The sequence below is a fragment of the Daucus carota genome, chromosome 1 (assembly GCF_001625215.2).
Source record: "Daucus carota subsp. sativus chromosome 1, DH1 v3.0, whole genome shotgun sequence".
In the NCBI taxonomy this organism is placed as follows: domain Eukaryota; kingdom Viridiplantae; phylum Streptophyta; class Magnoliopsida; order Apiales; family Apiaceae; genus Daucus; species Daucus carota.
In genome coordinates, this window is record NC_030381.2 from 9,462,426 (window position 1) to 9,485,216 (window position 22,791).

The following is a 22,791-nucleotide window of genomic DNA, read 5'->3' on the forward strand; positions in this document are numbered from 1 at the left end:
AGTGAAATTAGATGTAATATTCAATTACTTAATTATATATAATATATCTCAATTAACTAGTTTATATTTTTAATATAAAAATAATATTTTTAAATGATTTATGTTTTAGTTTAATATATTTAGGAATTATTTAATATTAAATATTTCATTTTAAAATAATATTAAAGTAAAAAACTAACTAACGGGTACCGGGAATCTCTGTTGACCACTGTTTGACTATTATGAAATCTGATCAAACACATCTGAAAATTTTGAAGAAAAATCTCACAACACTGGAATCAATAGGTATCAGCATCCGTACGGTCGGATCGTTGAAAAAGAGTCGCAGAAATAATAGAATTACAGTTCGTGCCAATCTGGCTATAGAGAAGCTCTGTTGACCACTGTTTGACTATTATGAAATCTGATCAGACACATCTGAAAATTTTGAAGAAAAATCCCACGACACTGGAATCTATAGGTATCAGCATCCGTACGGTCGGATCGTTGAAAAAGAGTCGCAGAAATAATAGAATTACAGTTCGTGCCAATCTGGCTACATAGAAGCTCTGTTGACCACTGTTTGACTATTATGAAATCTGATCAGACACATCTGACAATTTTGAAGAAAAATCCCATGACACTGGAATCAATAGGTATCAGCATCCGTACGGTCGGATCGTTGAAAAAGAGTCGCAGAAAAATAGAATAACAGTTCGTGCCAATCTGGCTACAGAGAAGCTTTGGTGACCATTGTTTGACTATTATGAAATCTGATCAGACACATCTGAGAATTTTGAAGAAAAATCTCATGACACTGGAATCAATAGGTATCCGCATCCGTGCGGTCGGATCGTTGAAAAGAGTCGTAGAAAAAATAGAATCATTACAGTTCGTGCCAATCTGGCTACAGGGCAGCTCTGTTGACCACTGTTTTACTATTATGAAATCTGATCATGACACATCTGAAATTTTGGAAGAAAAATCTAACAACTCTGGAATCCATAGGTTTCAGTATCCGTACGGTTGGATCGTTGAAAAAGAGTCGGAAAAAAATAGAATTACAAATCGGGCCAAACTAGCTATTGGGAACCTCGATCTGTTGACCACTGTTTGACTATCATAAAATCAGATCAGACAAATTTTAAATTTTTTACTAAAAATCACACCACACTGGAATTGATAAGTAGTAGCATCCGTACGGTCGGATCGTTAAAAGAGGTAAGCGAAAAATTTAAAATAGCTAATATTGTGAAGGTAACACAATTTTATGATCAAACGCAACGCTAAGAACCAAATGCAACAGTTCACCTGCCACGGCATCACGCCACGTCAGCATTCGAGGGACCCACTGGTGGGACCCACTGCAACGTCATACTGACACGTCAGCCTTCTGGCCCCACATGCGGGCCCCACTGCCACGTCAGCATGCCACGTCACCAGGATGGGCCCCACTGTTAGGGTTATACTGAAATATTCGTTTGAAGTATATAACAATTATTTGAGGATCTTGAATGCATGTTTTCACATTGTCTGTATATTATATATTGTAGACAATCTAGTATCAAATGGGATAGCAGAAGATTAGATTGTCAGACTCCTTATATAATATAATAAGGGTTCACAGTCGAGGTGGTGTTAGACAAACCACTGGAACGGCTGAAGTATTATTTGGAAATAGTTTATCTTGACTATTGAATAATACTTATATACTTTGTGTATATTGAACGGGATCAAAATAGTAGAATAATTGTTTCTTTAATTCTGACAATAAAGAACAAAGATTCTATGATGTTATTAATGCTTAAGTTCTTAATCCGGATATAGTGATTGACACTTGTATTTAATGCACATGCCTTGACTCATAAATTAAGTAATTTATTTTAAATTACGAATTTATGTATTGGGCAATGACATTATATACAAAGTGGGATATTGACTATAAAAGGAAACCGTGTCCGAAAAATATATTCGGGTGATGATGTCCTCTTGAAAGCTCATAAAGATAATTATGCTTTAGTCCTGCAGGCAGATTTGTTCTTGCATAATTATAAGGTTGAGTGGATGATCAAGGATAAAAGATATTGATTAAATTAATTGTCAGAAATTAATTTAATTAATGGACATGCGATATCTTAAACATGGGGAATTTATAAGCAATTAATATGGGAGCCGAATTAAATAATTAATTTACGAAATTAGGAAAGGTAGTGCAAATATTAGTTCTTTAGTGGATAGAATTAATATTTAATGACATTGGGCCTGGCCCGGAATGTCATTAGAAGGCCTGACCTAATGATCCATGATCCCTGCTATAGCCTATATATATTCTCGTTCTCCTAAAGCTGAAAGACACACCAAAACGAATTAATCCTAGAGTCAGAGAGAGGCAGACGTTTTTCTCAAGGAGACAGCTAGGGTTTTGGGTTTTCGGAGCTTTAAGGAGAGGCACACCTTGGGAGATCGAAGGCCACACTTCGTCCAAGAAGAATCAAGGAATACAGTAGAAGACGTGGATTTGAATCGCTTGCGCCGTAGCGATTAAGGTTAATATTCTGTTCGAACTTTTAATAAGTATCATAAAACGCAGGGCCAAGATCCCATTGTTCCTACAATGGCATCAGAGCCAGGTTGCGGTTCTGCGATTTATGATATGTAGTCCATGTCATGATTATATATGCATGTATATAGTGATTCTGTGATGCAGCTCGTTGTCCACTATTATGGCCGTGTTTTAACTATTCTGTTATTTTTGGATTCCACGTGGTTTATCGTGGTTGTTGTAAATCACGAGGGTTGATCGTGATAGTTTAATCTTGTAATTCAATTTGTAATTGTTTTAGATTATGATCTGATGTAATAGAATAGGCTGGTTCGCCTGTACAATTTGTATGTAATTGTTTGATCAACGGGGCTGCAAGAAACAGAGATCTTCCGCTGCTGCGATCTGTTGCCGCTGCTATTTAGGGTAACTTTTGCATACGATGTCCGATTTGGGCGCATAATACCTTTTCGGGGACGGCAGAACTAGACGTAGTCCATTTGGTGCAGTTTTTCAGGGCGTTCTGAGGCTGTTTAGGCCTCCAAACGGGCTCTCGAAGATTTTCAGAATTTTTCGAAGGATGATTTCGAAGCTGTTTTTCCGGGGCCATAATAGTGGATGTGTTTCATTATGTTTTACATAATTTCTGCCTTTTCTTGATTATTGCTACTATGTGTTTCTTGTCTGTGTTGTTATGCCATGTGATACTAACCCTTCGCATGCTAGAATGACATGGACATAGGGATGTTTTTAATTAATGCTTTAATCATGCTAGTATGCTGCCATGTTATGTGTTCTTTATGTTGCTATAACCATGATAGTATGCATGTGGACTTCGAAGAAATAACATAGGGCGATGCATCTAGATTAAAATCCTCAAAGTAAATTCTAAGTGGGAGAGGGAGTTAATATGGTATTAAATCCCATGGTCTCCATCATTGTTTGTATGTAATTTAACATATAAGGCGAATATAAATTATGTATACGTCACCCATCGTGGCATGTAATTTATGGTGCCTAGAATGTTATAGATATTACTGGAACAAACTTCTTGAATTAATACGAATAGATACGAATTTCCTTTATCTCTGATTTGGGGCGATTTCTAAGGCTTATGGGTATTAAGTGAGACCGATGTGACTCCTCCACTGCCTAGAAGTCAAACCAGACACGAATATTGAATTGAAGTATTCTATTCGAGAAATATTGGAAGGTATACATGCCGCCCATTGTGGCGTACCAAGTTCCATAGGTTTCGGGTAATTTAAGATTTGATGATGGTATACACTTAGCTATGAAAAATAATATAGACCACCCCAACGTGGCTTATTGTTTAGTAATAGGACCGAAGTAACGTTTAAACAAATTTAGGTGGTATACATGTCACCCATCGTGACGTACCAGAAACTTATGGTGTTTAAACGTTAGTGCATTTAATTTTAATAATTGTTAGAGGAACCAATAGGACTTAATTTTTTATGCACCCTTCTTTATGTGTAATGTGATTTTTTTCATGCATGATTCTCAGGATATAATGGGGTTTAATCCACTGTTCACCATACTTAAGGATAACAAACTTACCGGACCTAACTATATTGAATGGAAACGTAATTTGGATATTGTGTTGACTGCTGAGGAGTACAAGTTTTGCACTTATGAACCCAAGCCTGAGCAGCCCGCTGCTGATGCTCCTGATGAGGAGAAAGAGTATTATAAGCGGTGGACAAAGGCTGATGAGATGTCGCGATGTTACATTCTGGCAGCAATGTCGAGTGTTTTGCAGCATCAGCATCAGGCTATGGCCACTGCTTCGGATATGCTCTTTAATCTCAAAGAACTTTTTGGAGATCAGAATAGGGCTGCTAGGCAAGTAGCCATGAAGGCTTTAATGAACACTCAGATGGCTGAAGGTACACCTGTAAGGGATCATGTTCTCAAGATGATGTCACATCTGAATGAGATAGAGATCCTTGGTGCAGAGCTTGACGGGGAAACCCAGATTGACATTATCCTTATGAGCTTGCCCAAGAGTTTTGAGCAGTTCCGCTTGAATTACAACATGAACAAGAGGCAGTATAGTCTTGCGGAACTGCTGACAGAACTTCAGGCAGCTGAAGGATTATTTCGCCAGAGTGTTCAAGTGAATGTGGCTGAGAAAGGTTCTTCCTCTAAGCTGAAAGGCAATAAGAAGAAGAAAAAGGCTCAGACACAGAAAGCTGTGAAGGCAGTGGGAGTTCAAGGTGGTGTGAAAAAGCCTAAAGGGAAGTGCTACCGGTGCAAGCAGTCGGGTCACTGGAAAAAGGATTGTCCTCTTCCTAAGAAGACAAACGATACTGGTATGTCTTTTTCCCTAGTTACAGAAACATTTGTAGCGGCTATATCTACGAGCACTTGGTGTGTAGATACTGGAGCCACTGATCATGTTTGTAACTCTATGCAGGGGTTCCAGCAATCCAGAATGCTTAGAGATGGTGAGATCTACGTGTTCATGGGAGATGCTACGAAAGTAGCAGTAGTTGCAGTAGGAGTTATTCATTTATCTTTTGGTTCTGATAGGATTTTGGTTTTGAACAATTGTCTTTATGTACCTTCTTTTAGAAGGAATTTGATTTCGGTTTCTAAACTTGCTATGGATGGTTATAATGTTTGTTTGGATCGTAATGTTTCTATTATGATGAATAAACGGATTATATGTTCTGGTACATTGCAAGACAATTTGTATATAATTAATCCTAGTCAACCCGCACTGCAACTACAACATAGGGTATTGAATAACACATCTTCTACCTCTAATAAAAGAAAGGAACCTTCTACTTTGAACCAAACATATCTTTGGCACTTGAGATTAGGTCATATTAACTTGAGGAGGATTCAAAGACTGGTAGTAGACGGGCCTTTAGGCTCATTGGCAGTGGAGCCATTTCCAGTTTGTGAATCCTGCTTGGAAGGTAAAATGACCAATAGGCCTTTCAAGGCAAAGGGGAATAGAGCCAAAGAAGTGTTAGGATTGGTTCACTCTGATTTATGTGGACCTATGAATATCCAAGCAAGAGGTGGTTATGAGTATTTCGTCACTTTTATTGACGATTATTCTAGATATGGATACATTTATTTGTTGCGCCGTAAGTCTGAGTGCTTTGAGAAATTCAAAGAGTACAAAGCTAAAACGGAGAAGCGACATAATAAAAGTATCAAGTCACTACGATCTGATCGTGGTGGCGAATACTTGCTTGGGGAATTCAGGGAATATTTATCAGAGAATGGGATAGAATCCCAGTTGACTGCACCAGGCACACCCCAGCAGAATGGTGTGGCAGAGAGAAGGAACCGGACTCTTTTAGAGAGTGTTAGATCGATGATGAGTTATTCGGATTTACCCAAGTCCTTTTGGGGACATGCCTTAGAAACAGCAGCTTATCTTCTGAACTTAGTACCTTCTAAGTCGGTTCCTAAAACCCCTTTAGAATTGTGGACCGGGGACAAACCGAGTCTGAGACACATTCGGATATGGGGTTGTCCAGCACATGTGCTGAACAAGAACGCGACTAAGCTAGAATCTCGTACAGAAGTAAAGCTGTTTGTAGGCTACCCCATGGGAACAAAAGGTTATTTATTTTATAGTCCTAAGGATCGGGATGTCACTGTTAGCACCAATGCAAGATTCTTAGAGGAAGACTATATAATGAATCACAAACCCAAGAGTAGTATCGTTTTAGAGGAACTAGTGGGAGGGACGAATAATGAACCTGTAGTACAAGTAGAACAACCACAGCAGACTGTGCAACCGGTCACTAATACCGCACCAGTTCCTCGTCGTAGTGGGAGGGTTGTTCGACAGCCCGACAGATTCATGTTTTTGGGAGAGTCTTCGGACTTGGTCTCTGGTGAACATGATGATGATCCCCGGACATACGAAGAGGCAATACAGGACAAAGATGCAAGTCTTTGGCAAAAGGCAATGGATTCTGAGATGGAATTAATGTATTCTAATCAGGTCTGGGAGCTCGTGGAACCACCCAAAGGTGTAAAACCTATTGGATGTAAGTGGGTCTACAAGAAAAAGAGGGGATCAGACAAAAAGGTGAAAGCCTGGAAAGCAAGACTTGTTGCGAAAGGGTATACTCAGAAAGTAGGTATCGATTATGAGGAAACCTTTTCGCCAGTAGTCATGCTTAAGTCAATCCGTATTCTTTTATCTATAGCAGCTCATCTCGATTATGAGATTTGGCAAATGGATGTCAAGACAGCTTTCCTTAATGGAAATCTTGAGGAAACCATCTATATGCAGCAACCAGAGGGATTCATTAAAGAAGGCCAAGAGCATCTTGTTTGTAAGCTGAAGAGGTCTATTTATGGACTTAAACAAGCTTCTAGGTATTGGAACATTCGCTTTGATCAGGCAGTCCAGTCATATGGATTTGATCAATGTCCAAGCGAAGCATGCGTGTATAAGAGATGTGAGGGAAATGCAGTGGTTTTTCTAGTGCTTTATGTTGATGACATTTTACTCATTGGAAACAATGTTAAGATGTTGTCTTCAATAAAGGCATGGTTGTTCAAACAATTTGAAATGAAGGACTTAGGTGAAGCAGCATACATCCTTGGGATCAAACTTATAAGGGATCGCAAGAAAAGGATGTTGGCTTTATCTCAGGAGCCCTACATAGATGACGTATTAGCTCATTTTAACATGCAGGACTCCAAGAAGGGTAATTTACCCTTCAGACATGGAGTTACTCTATCAAAGAGGCAGTGTCCTTCGACACCTAAGGAGATAGAGAACATGAAGGCAGTTCCTTATGCTTCGGCATGTGGGAGCCTAATGTATGCAATGTTATGTACGAGGCCTGATATCTGTTTTGCCGTGGGCATGGTTAGTAGATACCAGTCAAACCCAGGACAAGAACATTGGAGTGCTGTAAAAGCAATACTCAAGTACCTGCGAAGGACTAAGGAGTATATGCTGGTTTACAAGTCCTCTGATTTAGTGCCTCTGGGATATATCGATTCGGATTTCCAGACGGATAAGGATAAGAGAAAGTCCACCTCGGGATGTGTTTTTACTTTGGGAGGTGGAGCCGTAATATGGAGGAGTGTGAAGCAGAAATGCATAGCGGACTCAACCATGGAAGCCGAATATGTGGCAGCCTCGGAGGCAGCCAAAGAGGCTATATGGTTCCGAAACTTCCTGCTGGATTTGGGTGTGGTTCCTAATCTGCCACAGCAAATCACGATTTATTGTGATAACACTGGTGCTGTGGCGAATACCAAGGAACCGCGGGCCCATAAGGCAGCGAAACACATAGAGCGTAGGTATCACCTCATACGACAGTTCGTTAAGCGAGGAGATATCATTGTGGCTGATATAGCATCAAAGGATAACCGAGCAGATCCTTTCACGAAGAGCTTACCAGCTAAGGCTTGTCAGGAGCACGTGGAAGCGATAGGAGTCAGATACTTGGTCACATAGTTATTATAGTTGGTAGTGGATTGCTTGTAATAAACACTGATATACTCAAAGAATATCTTGAGTATAAGTGGGAGATTGTTAGGGTTATAATGATATATTCGTTTGAAGTAGATAACAATTATTTGAGGATCTTGAATGCATGTTTTCACATTGTCTGTATATTATATATTGTAGACAATCTAGTATCAAATGGGATAGCAGAAGATTAGATTGTCAGACTCCTTATATAATATAATAAGGGTTCACAGTCGAGGTGGTGTTAGACAAACCACTGGAACGGCTGAAGTATTATTTGGAAATAGTTTATCTTGACTATTGAATAATACTTATATACTTTGTGTATATTGAACGGGATCAAAATAGTAGAATAATTGTTTCTTTAATTCTGACAATAAAGAACAAAGATTCTATGATGTTATTAATGCTTAAGTTCTTAATCCGGATATAGTGATTGACACTTGTATTTAATGCACATGCCTTGACTCATAAATTAAGTAATTTATTTTAAATTACGAATTTATGTATTGGGCAATGACATTATATACAGAGTGGGATATTGACTATAAAAAGAAACCGTGTCCGAAAAATATATTCGGGTGATGATGTCCTCTTGAAAGCTCATAAAGATAATTATGCTTTAGTCCTGCAGGCAGATTTGTTCTTGCATAATTATAAGGTTGAGTGGATGATCAAGGATAAAAGATATTAATTAAATTAATTGTCAGAAATTAATTTAATTAATGGACATGCGATATCTTAAACATGGGGAATTTATAAGCAATTAATATGGGAGCCGAATTAAATAATTAATTTACGGAATTAGGAAAGGTAGTGCAAATATTAGTTCTTTAGTGGATAGAATTAATATTTAATGACATTGGGCCTGGCCCGGAATGTCATTAGAAGGCCTGACCTAATGATCCATGATCCCTGCTGTAGCCTATATATATTCTCGTTCTCCTAAAGCTGAAAGACACACCAAAACGAATTAATCCTAGAGTCAGAGAGAGACAGACGTTTTTCTCAAGGAGACAGCTAGGGTTTTGGGTTTTCGGAGCTTTAAGGAGAGGCACACCTTGGGAGATCGAAGGCCACACTTCGTCCAAGGAGAATCAAGGAATACAGTAGAAGACGTGGATTTGAATCGCTTGCGCCGTAGCGATTAAGGTTAATATTCTGTTCGAACTTTTAATAAGTATCATAAAACGCAGGGCCAAGATCCCATTGTTCCTACACGGCCGAGAGAGAGAGAGGTGAAGGAGAGAGATGAGAGAAGAGGGTTTTGATTTGGTTGGTGTGTGAGAATGAGTGGAGTGTGGTGGAGTGTTCAAGTAATCTTGACCATTTGACTTGACCAAAATGTGGTAGTGGGATGTAGAAGTTACCAGCTTGTCCTTATTGCTAGTGTTAGAGATTTTGCATGCAAGGGTAGACTAGTCTTTTGATAATCATTAAAAGTGTGATTTAAAAAGTATTTAAAGAGAGAGTTTTAATAAATAAAGTACTAATCCATAAATCATGAAATTAATATCACAAATAATATGGGATTTTAAAAGTTTTATAAAATAGTTTTCAAAAATTTTTGACAAAGAATGGATTTAAAAAGAATTACTACAAGTAGAGCTCTAATATTCACATCACACAAAATATAGTAGCACGAATGTAATACACGTAAAATCACGAGAGAAATATATAGATCAAATCGCTATTTTACAATTTAAAATCTATCGGCTACTTGCAACTAATCAAATATCACTAATTCGGGTTAATCTCCATTATTATTAAACCGGGTAGCGACAACGATCACAATTATTATCATTAAGTCAAAACCGTCGCAACTAGTAATATTATTAAATCGCGTAGCGAAATTTATTCGCCAAAAATCATTTAAGTACATTCTAACGATATTCGGAAGTCATATAACGATATATAAGTCGAATTCACAAAATTTGGCAATTAAGACACGAAAATTAATATATCACCAAAATGAAAAATTTTAATATATATATAAGTCAAATGTTATAGGCGTTACACATTTAGTATTAACTGAACTATAGTTCCAACTCCAATAATAAATCGCTTTTGTTGTTCGAGCCCAAAAATCTTGTTCGAGCTTGATTCGTATTTTAACCGAGTCAAGTTCGAGTTTATAATCGAGCTTTCGAGTCGAGTCGAACTCGAGTCGAGTCGAGTCGAGCTACTCGACTTTAAAATCTTTTTTAAATCATTCTAAATCATTATTTTTATGTTTTTATTAGGACATAGATCCTAGACTTATTTCTAAAATTAAATTATTATATTTAAAATCACAATTACGAAGCCCAAATCATCTTAAAACATCCCTATCCAACTTCAAATGAATGATCATAATTATATATTTATATGATTTTATATGAAAATGATAATATATTTAATGACCTATATTTAGTTTTAAAATATTTTTAGTGAAACGCTACTAGTATTTGCAATGAATTTAAGCCTAACTAGGTATGATTTATATAATTTTAAAATTTAATCGACAATTTTTGGAAATCTACTTTTGATTACCAATAAATTTTATGAGACCCTAGTTTTAACTCATGCATCCCCTACTTCAATATTATAATGAAAATGTTATAAATCAAATATAAATTGTCACGTAAACAAAAAATCTGGAAGCCTATTTTATTGTTATCTTTATTTTTTTTACTTATACACATTAATATATATATATATATATATATATATATATATATATATATATATAGAGAGAGAGAGAGAGAGAGAGAGATGAGATCTATGGGGTACTATTATTATTGAGATATTGGAGACCCTAAGATCTACCATTAAATTTAAAAACGATCCTGCGGCTCTGATTTACTGAATTAAAATGTGGGAGGATCAGTTTTGATTAAATTTAAACTCCTAATAACACCCATATCCCGCATCATCCGCTCCAAACCACGTCGTTATTAGTAGGGCTTGAAGTGCGTTGTGATCAATCTGAGGTGCGGTACTCAACATCAACCTTAATTCACCGACTCGACATTTGTCTGCAGGACCAATCTAGGTTTCGTGATTATGAGTTCAGGTATTCCCCACACTCTCCATCTTTTGTTCTTCGATTCCCTTGCATGCCGAAGTCCTGAGCAGTATACTGCCAGTTTTTTAGAACCCCGAGACTCTCATTCAATTGGTCGTCCTACATTTTGCTTCTCGGATCAGCTGTTGTCCTCTTGTTATTTTTTGGGGTTTGGTTAGAAATTGAAGTGGGTTTGTGAGTTTAATTGTCATTGCAAGAGTATGTAAATCTTTTGAGACTGCTACGATTGTCAATTGCTAATTGACAAAGCTTTTGATTTTGGTGACATTTGGATTTTTTGTTTGTATTAGGTTAATTGCTAATATAGTCCAGGTTCTGCACTTTTTCCTTGTCCTAGATTATCTTGTAAATGTGTTCTGCATGTTCATTTTAAGGTATTATCTGTTTATGACATGGGTTGTTTTATCTCTCACTGTGATTTTGATTGGCATTGGGCGATTTGATTATGTTCTCCAATTCTTTTGCATGTCGTTTTATTGCCTCTGGATAGTCTGATTATATGAACTATGGCATCCCGATTGAATGGGTTGTACTCCAATTGCGGCCAGCCCCAGTGAATGGGTTGTCATGCAATTGCTGGGTTTCAACAATAGCTAATCGCTTGTTTTTTGTGGCGGTTGTTTTACAAATAGTAATTTGTGTGTTTTTATACTCGGCATGTTGCAACTAAATGACTTCTTTCTTGGATCATGACTATTACATTGTTTATAATCTAAACGCATCATGTGGTTTTATGTCCTATGTGAAACTGCAATTGGTTTGTAATTTACGGAATGAAAATTGCCTTTTTTATTGTGTCATGCATCTTGGTACTAGGTTATGATTCTGGGTTCTTCACCGAGTTGCTAGTTTAGTGCCATTATTGAGTCGAGTCTTGGTTGAGTTTTTTAAGTTGTTCTTTCAGTTCGATTGCTTTCAGTTTGCTCGCGATTGCTATAGTAGTTGAGTTTATATGTGTTCCTGTTACGAGTTCATTCTTCTTGCTTCCCTGATTTTATACAGCTGAGTCCTGTTTGCTGGTTTTCATTTTAATTTGCCAAGTTCTGCGCTGTGATACTAATGTTTTTATTTTTTTGTTGTTGGGTTCTGCGCTGTGATACTATTTTGATGGTGCAGACAATTTTTTTTCAAACAAAATTTCCTATTAATCATGAGTCCTGCAAGTATGTGGGTTACTTTTGCGCCTTCTTATTTTTCCGATCCTGAAGTTGCGATCCTAGTGATGTTGCATTTGGTTTTTTTTAGGGACGGAAGATTGCAAATGATAAGTTGTACTGCATCTGTATATTGTTATTCTAAATAATTATCTCATTTAGAATAGCATTAGGTTCTGTTTTGGAAAATTGTTTCTTTAATGTTATTCAAAATAATTATCTCATTTAGAATAGCATTAGGTTCTGTTTTGGAAAATTGTTTCTTTAATGCTATTATATTGAAAGGTAAAAGAAGGTGTACAAAAGTTTGTTGTATTATTTGTAGAGTGGCTGCAAGACAATGTGCCTCTAAAATTCAGCTGAGTTTCCAGAGAGACGGCAAGACTTTGATCCTGCATTATGACGTTTACTCCCACTTTTAATTTTTTATTGTCTAGAATTTAAATTTTACATGATACTAAGATACCATGATGTTAATATGGTGTTAGCCTAATATATTACGGCTAGTTGGGTTTGCTTAAGAACTTGTTCCTCGATCTGTTTAATAACGTGTCTAATACTATTATTTTTTACTTGCAGTTTAATCAAAGAAGACCGTTGAACAGGGTCAGGATGATCTATTGTCATCAAATTTTGACTAGAAGTGAAAACCACAAAAGACAGCTTTCTTTGGATGGAATACGGAAATGACCAAAAAAATGAATGGATGAGCTGATAGGACATATTTAGCTTGCCTTTTGTACTCTGCCTAGTAGTATTAGAAAAACAAAGCTACCTTATGTCCTGAGTTTTAACTCTATCCTACAAATATTGAACTTTTGTAATGTGACGAAACAATGATTTTGGTCGTTTATTTCTTGTATGATATTTGGGATATTGAAATGAACGAAAATTAAATTTGTTTATTTTCAAGTGAGTTGTACATCGTGATAGAAATCAATTCTTTATCATTTATCACATACAATTTCTAGTGTCAAATTTTTTGCTACACAATAAATGTGATTGTCTAGCTAAATGACTTGCAGGTTAAATTTAATGTAACTAAATGAGTTCCAAGTTAAAATTTAACGTGTGATATAATTGTGGTATGCTAGCTATATTAAAAATCAAAGCAATGCTTTAAATATGTATGACAATAAAAAAAGATTGTAATGAGTAACTCATCAATTATCAAAGGATAATTGGCAGTAGAAGATGTTAGGGTTATACTGAAATATTCGTTTGAAGTATATAACAATTATTTGAGAATCTTGAATGCATGTTTTCACATTGTCTGTATATTATATATTGTAGACAATCTAGTATCAAATGAGATAGCAGAAGATTAGATTGTCGAGTTCCTTATATAATATAATAAAGGTTCACAGTCGAGGTGGTGTTAGACAAACCACTGGAACGGCTGAAGTATTATTTGGAAATAGTTTATCTTGACTATTGAATAATACTTGTATACTTTGTGTATATTGAACGGGATCAAAATAGTAGAATAATTGTTTCTTTAATTCTGACAATAAAGCACTAAGATTCCATGATGTTATTAATGCCTAAGTTCTTAATCCGGATATAGTGATTGACACTTATATTTAATACACATGCCTTGACTCATAAGTTAAATAATTTATTTTAAATTACGAATTTATGTATTGGGCAATGACATTATATACAGAGTGGGATATTAACTATAGAAGGAAACCGTGTCCGAAAAATATATTCAGGTGATGATGTCCCCTTGAAAGCTCATAAAGATAATTATGCTTTAGTCCTGCAAGCAGATTTGTTCTTGCATAATTATAAGGTTGAGTGGATGATCAAGGATAGAAGATATTGATTAAATTAATTGTCAGAAATTAATTTAATTAATGGACATGCGATATCTTAAACATGGGGAATTTATAAGCAATTAATATGGGAGCCGAATTAAATAATTAATTTACGGAATAATTAAAGATTACCTCGTTCTTTAGGTACCTTCCTAATTGAGCGCGAAATCCTAGGGGCTAACGTCTAATTCATTTTTATTAAAAGGCTAGGGAATGCAAAATGAAGAATTAAATTGTTGTGGGCCAAGGAAAGAGTGATGAAATCCCTTCCCTTATCTTATGAGTGGTTTTGCCCTTAAGATTTATTTAAATGATGCTCCACACAACAATAAAATTAAAGCGATAAACATTTATGGATGCTTAAACTACGTGTCCTAATCTAGAGAAAGAAAGAAATTAACGTACCTTTGGGTCCTCCAGCGATCACCACAAATGAAGGTACGAAAATTTAAAAACAAAAAGTAAAATCTAAATGATGTGCCCTAAGTGATTAAATGCATGATGCAACACATATGTATTTCTAACTAATATTTTTGGATTTTAAATTTTCAATTTGTTTGTGTTTTTTAAATTTAAAATTTTTTTTTTTTGTGATTTTCTAAAGAAAAAAAAGTGAAATAGGAGAGAGATACAAGTTACCCAAGCAAAGCTTCCAATACTCCAAGAATAGTCTCCACTTATTCCAAGCTAGCTCATATTCCTCCAATTTCTAAAATTCAACCAAAAAGAAGTGAGAGAATATGAAAAAAAAACTAATCCGAAAAATTAAAAATTAAGGCGCGAAAATTAATTTTAGTACCCGGCAGCGGCGCCAAAAACTTGATGTGCTCAAAATATGATTTTAATCGCAAGTGCACGATCCCGTTTTAGTAATATAAGATTCGTTCCAAGGACTAAATTTATTTTCGCGGAAACTTAATTTTTAACTTAATCAAATTAGATCAAAAGATTTTGGATGGTTTTTTCTTAAAACTAAAATGAAAGAAATACAAATAAGTCATTCATTAAACTAATTAAACAACTAAATATAAGAAAACGAAAGTAAAACTACGGCATGCTAAATCAAATTAAATAAAACATCATCGTACAGGTTAAAAGAAAAGAAATGGGCAGGTGTTGGGACGCGTGCGTTCACGCGCGGGGTCACTGAGGAAAAAAAATACTCCCTCCGTTTCAATTTACATGTCCACTTTTAAGAAAAATTTTTGTTTTAAATTACTTGTCCACATCAACTTTCAATGCAAATGTATATTTTCAAAGTCAATTCTACTCCACATATCTTTTATTTATATTTCCTATATCAATCCCACTCCACATATTTTGATTATTTAATGCAATTAATTTGTGAACAACCACTTTTCTTAAACTGTGTGATATTTTTAAAGTGGACATCTAATTTGAAACCGAGGGAGTAAAAATAAACAGATAACTACTTTAGTTTACACGCGAACGACGAAACAAAAACTGATTATAATAATGAAAAATAAACCGCGCGACTAATACTGGACAAACTAGATAGGGTAGCACAGCGAGCGGTAATAGCACATTATCGGAAAGAATGGAGATGCCGGAATAGCTTTAAATCTCGCCGGAAAATCTAGCCATTCCAAATATTTCTAATCAAATCCCACTAAACTCTAAACCAAATTCAACAATAAATTTCACCCTAAATAGCCCTTAAACTACCCATTTCTTGATCAAAACAAGATTCAAACCGAACCAAAACAATTCCAAATTATACCAAACTTCAAATCTAGCCTAAATAAAATATTTCCAACATAAACCCACTAACCTCATTTCAAAATCATCAACTAAAATTTATGCTATAAAGACCCCAAAAATACCAAAATCAAGAACAAGAACACTACCAAATCATACCAAACTAACTCCAAATCCAAAAAAACTTCAAAACTAGCTTATCTACCATGTTTCTAACAAAACCCCATCAAACTGCAAACCAAAATCAAAAACAAAAATACTAAACCATTAAACCCACTAATAAAATTAAGATTTAAAAGGGGCTTAATCTAAATACCAAAATGTATACTAAAACATAAAATAAAGGCTTTTTCAACCCACAAGTGGTTGGCATACATGCCACTTTATCCACTTGTTGGAAAGAAAATAGATCATAGCCATAAATTTCAACAAGGTAAAGATGTAAGAGATGAAGAAACTAAACTTGAAATTATATTAAACAAGAAAGTGTTTACAATATTTGAGAGATTACTATTTGAAAAAGAAAGCTAGAAAGTGATGAAGGAGGCTACTAACAACTAGGTAAAACTAGGGTAATCTAACTTGGTGGCTAATGAGAGAAAAAGATGTTTATATAGGCCAAGATTTGGGTTTTAGGGGTAGAAGGGTCTTTGTGTTTTGATTTTCTTTTCCTTTTTTTTTCTTCTTCTTCTTTTTATTTTCTTTTTCTTCCTCTTTTTCCCTTCTTGCACCTTTTTGTTCCTTTTTCTCTTGAATTCTCGATTTCCCTAAAAATTCCTGAAAACAAAACAATTAACTAATAAAATATGAAAACAAGCAATAAATAGGTAGTTAAAATATGCAAAATAATGGACCTATCAAACGTCCCCATACCTAAATTTTGCTCGTCCTCGAGTGAAAATCAAAAGAAAAGAAAATAAACTAAGAAAACTAGATGCGATTCCTAGGCTCCTTTTCGTAGGCGTGACGGGTGATTTTAGGTTCACCAACCCGTTAAACTCGTAGACGATCTCTACAAAAGGAGTTTTGTCTCCTAAGGGTTTACAGAAGATATACCCATAAAATCTGTGAGACATTCTAGCAAGTGTCTACTCGACTCTACTCTAATTTCGCTGGTGTTAACAAAAATTGTTTTTAAGGAAAATACGACTCGAAGACTCTTTTACTAATAATCAAGATACAATTGCCTCTAATCTACTTGACTCGACACAAAAATTTACTAGAAATCCAAGGAGTGTAATGAATTTTAAGGCCTTTGATGGATCCTAATCGTCTAAGAATATTTTCTCTTTTTCAACCAATTTTGAACTGACCCAATCTCTATCGAAACAAATATCTAGCCAAACTTCACAAACTCTTATTCTTTTTTTTTTTCTTTTTTTTTTTTTGCATTGACTTTATTTTGTCCGTTTTCTTAGGCTAACAGTGTTACCCATGTAGCGAGCTTTGGGTCAGTGACTCCCAAACCAAACGGTCTTAGGGCACTAGGTTTTGAAATCCCCCTACGGACTTAATTGCTCGAGTAACAAAGGCCACAAAACGAGACTAGCCAATCTACTTTTGCCCATTTATCTAAAGATTTTATTTATAAAGAACAATGGGTATTGAAGTAGCTTATTCCTTTTTCTTTTTCTATTTCTCTTTTTTTTTTTATTCGCAAAGGTTCGATTCGACATTGTTTCAACATGTGGGTTCTCTCTCAGGTATCGAATAATATCACTAGGCGCACTACACCATATTTGGTCTATCCTAACATTACAAACTGATGTTGACACCTAAAATGTTGCCTTAGATGCTTAAAATTTGATTGAAGCAGGTGTATGCCAACATCGCATTTTCGGTGTTGCCATTAATAAGATAAATGTTGTCATAACTAAAACAAACCCTCAATGCCAACATTTTGTGCGATGTTACCTTAAAGATGTGTTAAAATTAACAGGAGGGAAACAACCCGCCTTTTCAACTCTGAATTTATTAAAAATAAATTAAGCAACCGCCCATCCCATCACTCACACAAATAAAACATAACAATAAAATTAAAACTAAAACCAATTCTTTCTCTCGGCTCACTCTCGCTCTCTCTCCATCTCTCACTATCTATCTCGCATCTCTCGCATTTCACATCTCTCATTCATCTCTCCCATCTCATTCTTTCATTCCTTTCATCTCTCTCATCTCACTCTTTCATCTCTCGAAGCTTGTCTCGGAGCTTATCTCGCTGCTTATACAAGGAAAGGGTCCGACGATTATATACAGGAAGCATATCTCGCTGTTTTAGTTCTTGTCTCGGAGCTCAGTAACTTTCTTCTCGTAGTTTGAATTTGGTCCGACTATAACATTATAAGGTATTTCTCTAAATTAATTTTGTTAATTTGGGGGTTTTAAAACCCTAACTGTAAATTCGTAATTTGGGGGTTCTAATATAAATAGTGTTAGATCATTCGATGTTCATGGTACCACTTATACGTGTTTGCACACCATCTGTTTGATTAAGTGCCCGTGAGTAGGTTTTATTCAAGATTTTCGGTACAAATGCATCATGTGTTCGTGTGTTGCTAATGGTGCTGTTAATTCAAACAGTGAGTAACTTTTCTCGATGTATATTTTTGCGGGAATTTAAATGTTAGATTATATGCTAGAAATCGATGAAGAAGGGCTAGGGTTGCTAACTAATTAACTCATCTTATGATTATTTAGAACTGCGTTATGAGTTAGTTTGTTAGTGTGGATACAAGCAAATCATTTTCCTTTAGTTCATTTGGCACATGTCCAAGACACTTAATAGCTTGATTCCGTTCCTGTTTCAATTGCAAATAATTGTTTCACAAGGTTGCTCTTATTGCAGAACTTTGATGTTGATGTTCCTTGAATGAATTGTAAAACAATCCTATAATTATTTTGAATTTTTTTTTTTATAACAGATGCTTTAAATATTTTTCATATATAACATATGCTTTGAATATTTGTGTGTGTGTTTCTTGTGGTTGTAGTCTGTTTAGGTGAATCTGTCTAGTTTCCTAGAGCGTGGTTTTGCGTATATGTTTGTTATATGTGGGCCTGTATTTGATAGGAGATGATCACGTATCACGTGGTACAGGGGCTGATAGAGAAGTGGACGCAACCCTTGAAAAGTTCAGAAAGCTACTTATATTCTCCAGAAATGATTACATGGGTTTGAATTTACATCCTTCACTAGGAAAGGCGTCTGCAAAGGTATGCTTAACAGTTTCTAATTTTACAATTATTATCTGATCGAATGTCTAATATATTTGACATTGCACACTGATATTTTCCATTTGTTCTTTCTAGGCTGCAGAGGAACATGGAATGGCGAAAAGAGGTTCTACTCTGATCTGTGGTTATACAAATTATCATAGGCGACTCGAGACTTGCCTGGGAGAAATGAAGAAAAAAGAGGTCTCAGTTTAAGTGTCTTCTATAATTTTACTTGACATAGGAATGGGGTTAATAGTTTATATGCTAAAGTTGATGTGTTTATTGTGTATAAATATGCTAAAAAAGATATCATGCTCTAATGCTCCCCCTATCATCATGTACGTATAAAACTGTACTCTGAGAGTATATTTGCTGATATGTTTCTTTTCAGCACAAGGTTACACACCATTTCTAGTGCACTTGACAATGGTAATTTTGACGATAAGCAACAGACTAAATATCTTATTTTTAAGGTCTACAAGAATTTAATGAACAAAGAGCTTAGGTAATTACTAATATCTTCATTTTCACACAAGCAAACCTTTCTCTGTTTTTTTCTAATAATTAACTTGAAATTTTACTTAATTTATTGTTAAATAGGGATATACAAGAGACTTATCTTCTCTTGATCATGAAGGAAGAAGACATACTAAAGGTTCTTCGATTGTTTGAAGGAGCCACAGAAAGAAAAAATATTAGTGAAGTATATATCTTTAAGGAAATGGATGGTAATATAATGATTTATTCTTAATCTGTTTCATATTTTCAGATTGATATGTATCGCCCATGTATCAATACCAGTATCCTCACCATATCCATGAATTGCACGCTATACACAAAGTGGAATTTGATTAGAGTTTTTAATCTTAAGAGCATAATATGCCTGTTTTACAGGTAGCGAAAACTCATGGTTTTTCTCTTAAATAATATTAGCATGTCATACATCATTTGAAGAAAATTATCTTGGTGAACCTATCCTTCCTGGTTGCTCTTGTCTGGTGCCTTTTGATGGGCAACAGAACATCCAATATTTAAGGTACAATTCGTCGTCTCATCTATTAGTACTAACATATATGTCTGACGATTATCGGAATATCATTTGTGAAGGAATCATGCAAGCTATTGTGATGCACCCGTTTGACATAGGCGACCACTACATCATTAATAACGACCAGGTGAATCAATATCTCTTCAATTTCAGATTAGAGTTTTTATAAGATATACCTTTTAATTTTTCCTAATGTATAAAATACTTCACAGTTGGTCGTTGAAGAAATGGGGCTAACATATATATTTTTCTTGAAGGAAAAATAATGAGAAGATAAATTATCCGAATTCCGGGTTACTTTCGAAATGGTGACTATTTTGACTGAAAAGATTCAGGATCAAATTGCGCAAAAGATGGAAGAAAAAGTGGACAAGAAGGTTCGAGATAATGTCAAGTTGTTGATGTCCAAACTGGCAGAAAAAATTCCAGAATTGAAGCTCGATATTGTAGAGCTAACTGCTGCAGTGCCGAATGCTTCAGCCGTAGGTGATCACCATGACGACATTACTTCATAAAATTTGGTCTGTGGAATTTTAGTATTGTGATAATATTTTAGTATCGATAGAACTTTAGTATTTTTTGGTAGAATTTTAGTATTTGCAGAATTTTAGTAAGTTGTAGTAAAATTATGTGGAATTTGTATTGTGGAGTTTGGATTTAACTATGTTATGGCTTGTTGGTTTAGTCAATATTATTTAACGTTTGCAATTAGGTTTCGGAATGGATGATTGGTTTTGATTATTATATATACAAACAAAATCTTGCAAATAATAAATATATTGCCATGGACAGAAAAAATGTTGGCAAAAACATAAAATGTTACTCGAAAGGTTGTTGCAGTATTATAAAAAACGATGTTGCCATATATTATATGGCAACACAGAGAAGGTGTTGCCATTATAAACAGATGTTGTCATATGATTTAGAGCAACACACACCAACCATGTTGCTAATGACAAAATAATGTTGGCATAAGATTTACGGCAACATAAAAAATCGTGTTGTCATAAACTTGAAAAAGTGTTGGCATAACCTCTATGCCCACATCGATTTTCCTAACACCTTCAAATTTGAACAAAATGTTGCCAAAAACACAATGGCAACATAAATTGCAGTTTTAGCAACTAATTTTGGATGTTAGGATAGACCATATGTGGTGTAGTGGCGATCTCTCCATCAAAGGTCTTGTGCAAATGTGTGTGCCATCTTGGAATTACGAGTACAAATCGGTCGATACAAGTTTCAAAAAGATAACCTTACTCAACTACGTTCAAATTATCTAAAAGACACTACATATATATACTTTTTGAAAACATGCTAAACACCAACTACTTCTAAAGTTTGAGTGAGGGAATGACAACTTAGCTAAAAGATCTCTATTTTTGGATTTTTCTAATTTTTCATTTTTTAGGGTTTTTCATTTTTTAAGAATTACACTAAAGCCCTCCTTATACCTAAATTATGCATTGTCCTCAATGTATGCAAAAGAGAGAACTGAAATGAGAGAGTAAAGAGGAAAAATACCTGAATAGGAGATGAAGGGGATTTTTATTAACGAACGAAACACTAAAACAACCCACACACACTCACACATTTCCTTCCCCATACCTGAAGGAACCACTTCAGCCAATTCCGGAAGGAAAAATGGGAGGAAGCTTCGAGAAAGAGTCAAAAAGTGTACGAAAATTTTTAGGCACAAAGGCTTTCTCGAGCATGTGACCATCGTTTACCCATATATGAGAAGCATCACTAATGTTTTTCCCAAACCAACTGAATGCTTCTTTATTATCAAGCAAATTAGAGACTATGCAATTTTGGTCATAGGATAAATCACTAGGAACGATGTAAGAAATGATGTCATCCTTTCCTAAGGCGCTATGTGAATGATGGAACAATGAGTCAAATGTCGGTGGTTCACCTCCATGACTCTCAAAATCGGGCCTAGGGTCAACACTAACCATCTCGGGTGGAGTTTCCCATTTTGAACAAATGTCGTTCAATTCTCCTAACATCTCCTCCGAGGTCAACTCTCTCAAAGACTCGTGATATTCTCTATTATTCTCATTGTTGACTTTGAAATCGTCATTAAGAAGTGACTCAATTTCACTATCCTCGATAGACCACGTGACAAACTTGTTGACCACATTAACCCCTATCGGTTGTTCATAAAGCTCATTGGGTTCTTTTCCTACATTGAAAATGTTTAAGTCAATGGTCATGTTTCCGAATATGAGCTTCATTGAACCGTTCCTACAATTGATTAAGGCATTGGATGTAGCAAGAAAAGGTCGTCCTAAAATGATAGGAATTTGGTTCTTAGGATTCGAGACGGGTTGAGTCTCGAGAACAACAAAGTCAACGAGAAAGATAAAATCACCGATTTTGATTAACACATCCTCAATAATTCCCTTCGGCATTTTAATAGAACGATCAGCAAGTTGAAGGGTCATATTGGTGGTCTTGAGATCCCCTAAACCTAGGGATTGGTAGACCGAGAAAGGAAGAAGATTCAAACTCGCTCCTGAATCAAGTAAAGCTTTATCCACAAAAGTATTGCCTATGACACAAGAAATTGTAGGACAACCGGGGTCCTTATATTTCACGGGAAATTGATTCGAGAGAATCGAGCTAACTTGAGAGGTCAAAAAGGCTTTCTTTGGAACATTAGTGGTTCTCTTATGGGTACACAAATCTTTTAGACACTTGGCATAGGAAGGAACTTGTTGAATGGCATCTAAAAGAGGAATGTTTATCTTGACTT

The 22,791-nt window shown here is 35.4% G+C and overlaps 1 long non-coding RNA gene across 3 annotated transcripts; it reads left to right on the top strand.

Moving 5' to 3' along the window:
• The first annotated feature begins 17,498 nt into the window (after window positions 1–17,498).
• On the top strand, window positions 17,499–20,694 carry LOC135150792 (uncharacterized). 3 transcript variants are annotated; one of them, XR_010289069.1, is made up of 7 exons: window positions 17,499–18,111; window positions 18,837–18,979; window positions 19,076–19,183; window positions 19,374–19,710; window positions 19,877–20,018; window positions 20,090–20,157; window positions 20,288–20,694. It is a non-coding gene; the product is annotated as an uncharacterized LOC135150792 (long non-coding RNA). The 3 variants fall into 3 exon arrangements; XR_010289068.1 differs by having other exon boundaries at window positions 19,076–19,710; XR_010289070.1 differs by having other exon boundaries at window positions 18,864–18,979; window positions 19,076–19,710.
• Window positions 20,695–22,791: the final 2,097 nt, after the last annotated feature.